The following is a 5,147-nucleotide window of genomic DNA, read 5'->3' on the forward strand; positions in this document are numbered from 1 at the left end:
GTAACAGGTTTTCTCTGAAAAAGTGTGTTACTATTCTTGCTACAGATGAAAATTGCTGCAATTTTTTGTGGAAACAGTTAGAAAATAAATGTTTGTAGCGATGCTAACTCTTCAGTATGCTCCAGTTCAGACACATGAGCTGTTCAGTATCAATACACTGTGAAAACGAATGTGAATGTGACAAAATAAAAACGAATTTATCATTTTTGGGACAAAATTCATGGATTAGGACAATTTAAAGAAAATGGTGATGTCTTCATGGGCTTTACTGAGAAAATGTATGTGTATTTTACCTATTGACAACTAGTTCAGTTCAGTTCAGTTCATTTTATGGGCTGTAGTTTCATGATGCAAGGTGGTGCAGGGTGGCGAACCCAGCGCAGTGCTAGTTTTGTGCAGCGCAACACGGTGCGTGGTCAGTTTGGTGGACAGAGGTGCACCGAGATGGGTGTGTCCACAGATTCAGCTTGGCGCAGTGACAGCGGAAAGCTCGCTCCAACCTGGTCTACTCTCGCCACAGGGCGGAGCACAGCCGGTGGATTGGTCATTTGTCTGACTGGCGCACAGTGCGTACACGTTACCAAATCCTTATGGACAGGTTTCCAGAATGTCAGGCACATTTCAATGCAATAAGTATTCACAACAGCCACTATTCAATGCAGATATCAGAATCAGCACATAAATATCTACTGTATATCAATTGTCCCATCATATCTGACAGATCAAAGGCTGTCGGCATGTGTAATGGAAACTCAACCTGACTGAATTCACACAGCTGTAACTGTGATGCAAACTAACAAAAGTTTGCAAACTAACAAAAAACTAAAAACAAACAAACTTTCATCCCAACCCCGTTGGCATGATGCACCTGTGCTGTGCTTTGCTTGAGTTTCGTCTGTGAAACTAGAGCCCTATACGTCCTTTTCAGGGAAATTGTTGTTCTCTACAACAAAGAGCCCCATGAAACATTCACAGATCACCTAAAAACATAAATAAACGGCACAGTCAGACCATAGATACACTTGAAGCACAGAACAGACGCTGTGGCAACATATTCCCACCACGACCCACACAGTGATTCAAGTAGGCTACATTCAGATCTTGTGAAAATGTAGGCTATCAGATGGAAGAAGTCACTTGAAAAAACAATGAAAAGGTGACTTCTGTCCATGTGCCTAATCTTTTTTTTTTTTTTTTTAATTATTGTGTCATTTTATTTCTGTGTCTTCTTCATACTTGTTTGTTTGGCAGGCTGTTCAAGTCCAACAAAACTGGGATTGTCATTGATTTTGAGTCCATCAACCGTCCTCCACCAAGTTAAAATGTCCCCGACTCACCTTGGGAAGCCACTGAACGAGGCGAGGAGGCAGACGAAGACTGACCAGACTGAAAGGGACTTTGATGCCTCTTTTCTCTACGTCTTCTTGCCTCCTGCTTTGTCCAAAGGAAAACTCAACGGTTCCTTGACTTTGGCATCTTTTAATATTTTGATTTAAGGGGATATTCAAGATTTAAGTTAGTTTAAGCAGAGGCTTCACGCTTTTTGGCAGTAGAGGATCTTTCTAAGTAGTGTGTGTTTGATTTTAAACTCTTTTGTGCGTTGTCAGTCAGATCTTTTCTGTGACCGCTAGTGGGCCCCAAAGTGCATAACTACAAGAACCTTTATTTATTTATTTATTTATTGGATCTCCATTAGCTCCAGCACATTAGCCTGGCTATTCTTATTCTTATTGTTGTTGCACATTGATGTTTCAGTTAATTAAACACCAAAAAATAACAAAGCAGACAACATTGTTAGAATAAATACATTGTGTATTGGTTTATTTTGTTACTTTTGCTAGGCCTTGATGACATCCCACTCAACTATTGTTATTACTTTGCATTGTTCACATTTTAGCTGGCAACACTTTTTATCTTTTCTTCCAAGGCTTTAGAAACATGTTCATTCATTGTGTCTGTGGATGATTGTACCATCATATTTTCCAAGACAACCTCCAGTTAATCTGAAAACTGTTTCTTTTAGCTGTTATATGGTGTAATGCCAAATATATGTAACCTAATCATTTGTTCATAACATGTGTGTGTATGGGATGCATGCAGGTACAGTTGCTTCAGAATGTAGTGCTAATCAATATATACTCAATAAACCGTGATGACCAAAGTGAAAACACTTCTTGAATTTTTAAAACTTTTGAATTTTTAAAAAACGTTACAGAATCATATTCGTGTTCAGAATGATGATGTCAAAATATCTCTGTTCAAAGTGTAGCTACTGTGTACATCTCTGTACAACACATACCTGTGGGTTAACTATAAGAAAGCAAGCATGCAGAAACTGCAGGTTGCCTACAATGATGCACTTTTGAAGGATTTTACTGGAGAGACCTCAATGACTGAGTGTTTGAAATGTTTGTAAATGCACATGTCAACACCCTTAAGGCTGTAGAAACCTAATGTATAGATTTATGTGTCGGAGAAAATAATTGAATCAATAGTTTGACCAACATCAAGTGTAGCCCCCGAGGTATCAGTCTCTGTACTGGAGACACTGGTACAGTCGTCTCTTTTCAACTTTCTAGAAATGTCAATTTTTTGTACCAAATAGGCCTAGTTTTTTTTGTTTTGCTTTAGTTTTTATTCTCGTTTATTGTTTGGGTTGTGTGTCTGTTGCTGTGTTGTTCATCTTGCCTATGGACCTTGAGTCTGAAATAGCTAACGATAGGCTATATCCCACCAGTACACAACCACAGTGAGTAAACAGAAAATAATGATAGACTACATCAGCAAAGTAGATATGTAAAGAGTATAAAAGGAAAACAATAACTGTATGTGTTTATCACTATGTTTAAATAAAATATGTTGTGGTTGTTGAATTAGCTAACATAGGCCTAGGCTACTACTCATGTTCAGCAACGTATGTAAAGAGTATAAGGAAGACAAAACAGAAAACAATAACTGCATTGAAAATATTTCTCTTAATTTTATCACTCTGTTTTATTAAATTAAATATTATTTTGTCGTTGTTTCTGTAAAAAGTTGTTGTTGAATTAACATAACATTAGGCCTACTACTCATGTTCAGCAACGTATGTAAAGAGTAGGCTATAAGGAAGAAAAAAACACAAAACAATAACTGCATTGAAAATATTCATCTTAATCTTATCACTCTGTTTTATTAAATTAAATATTATTTTGTCGTTGTTTCTGTAAAATATTGTAGCGTACTCACGTTTTCCCGCCAGCAGGGGCGCGTTTTGTTTTGTTTGTTGCGTCCAGCGCAGTGAAAACCAGACCGGAAGTAGCCGCCGCGCAGGACCGGAAGTCTCGTTGGTTGGTTGGTTGTGCTGTCGGACTGGCGGTGAAACTGCTGCGTTAGCTTCAGAGCTAAGTCTGTTAGTCTGCGAACCGAGAAGCTTCAGGTACAAAAACTCTCTGTAAACTCGTCTATGAGGTTTGTTTGACAGGAAACTAACATTAAATACCCAGTGAAGTGTAAATATATCATGTTAATTGTGTTAATACGTGGTGCTAACTCACATGCTAGCGAGCTAATTAGCGGCTGTTAGCGGCTAACAGTGCTAACGTTAGCTTTGTGTTTAACCTTAAACCTTAATGTTTGTCTCTTTTGTTCCAGTTTTAATGTTGTTACTGTGTGGTAGGTCAGTGTTTAGGGGGATAAACAGCGGGATAAAATGACATAAATGCTGCTGAAGCACAGCGGAAGAGCTAATAAAAGGCTAGGCTAACTTAACTGTTAGCTCTAACATGGTGTTGTGTATATGGTGTCAAACTAAATGTAATGTTATGTTAAACAGGGTTTGTACTGACTGTTAAAGTTGTCTGTTAAACATCCAGCCACATTGAGATGTTGTCTGTTAATATATCAACACCTTTACTTCTCCATCAACTCATTATCAATACAGTTACATGTTGATTGATTGATTCATTAATCAATAATCTGTAATACAACTACCTAAATAAACCTAATGTTGTGAGTTGGGCTTGTTTATGTGCAGTGCAGTGTAGTCCAGTGGGTGAAGTGTCTTTCCAATAGAAACCAAGCAGAGCTAGCAGGAGTTTGATGCCTTGTATTATGGGATGGCACCCTGTTTGTGCTGTTGGTGAAGTCTGGTGCTGATCTGAGCTTTATTAGTGGCTGAACGGCTTCTTGATGGACTCGTGGCTACAAAGACAGCAGTGTCATCTCTATAAAGTCTCTTTAAAGGGACATTGTGTAACTTCTCCTGTTGTCTATTCATGAAAATTGATTATTTTCCTCTCTCCTCTTTTCCTCTCTTCCTCTCCCCCTTCTCATTTTCTTCTCTCTCCTCTCTCTCTCTCTCCCCCTTCTTCCCCCTCTTTTTCCTCTCTCTTTCCCTCCTCTCCTTTTTCCTCTCTTCTCTCCTGTCTCTCTTTCTCCCCCCTCTGTTTTTCCTCTCTCCTCTCTCCCTTTTTCTCCCCCGCTCTCCCCCTTTCTTCACCCTCTTTTTCCTCTCTCTCTTTCTCCCCTCTCTTTTTCCTCTCTCTTCTCTCTCCCTCTCCTTTTCTCCTCTCCTTCCCTTTCTCTCTCTTTCTCTCCCCCTCTCCCTTTCCTCTCTTTCTCCCCTCTCTTTTTCCTCTCTCCTCTCTCTTTCTCTCCCCTTTTCTTTTTCCTCTCTCCTCTCTCTCTTTTTCTCCCCTTTCTTCCCCCTTCTTTTTCCTCTCTCTTTTTCTCCCCTGTCTCCCCCCTTCTTTTTCCTCTCTCCTCTCCCTTCTCCCCCTTTCCTTTCCTTTCCTTTCTCTCTCTTTCTCTCCCCCTCTCCTGTTCCTCTCTTTACCCCTCTCTTTTTCCTCTCTCTCTTTCTTTCCCCTTTTCTTTTTCCTCTCTCTTCTCTCTCTCTTTCTCTCCCCCTCCCTTCTTCCCCCTCTTTTTCCTCTCTCTTTCTCTCTCCCCTTCTCTTTTTCCTCTCTGCCGTCCGCCCAGTTTCACGTGAATGCAGCATGAAAAATAAGACTGAGTTGCTTGTGATCTACAACCGCAAAGCTAGATGGGAGGAATTCCTACAGAATGTCCCTTTAAAGGAGGGAAATAATCGGTACCAAGTTGTTATGTTATGTTGCATCCCTAGTTGCCATGGTTACATAGTGTTGTGTGTGTGTGTGTGTTTC

This window comes from Trachurus japonicus, chromosome 18 (assembly GCF_045865225.1).
Source record: "Trachurus japonicus isolate A0001 chromosome 18, Traja_1.0".
Classification (NCBI taxonomy): Eukaryota; Metazoa; Chordata; class Actinopteri; order Carangiformes; family Carangidae; genus Trachurus; species Trachurus japonicus.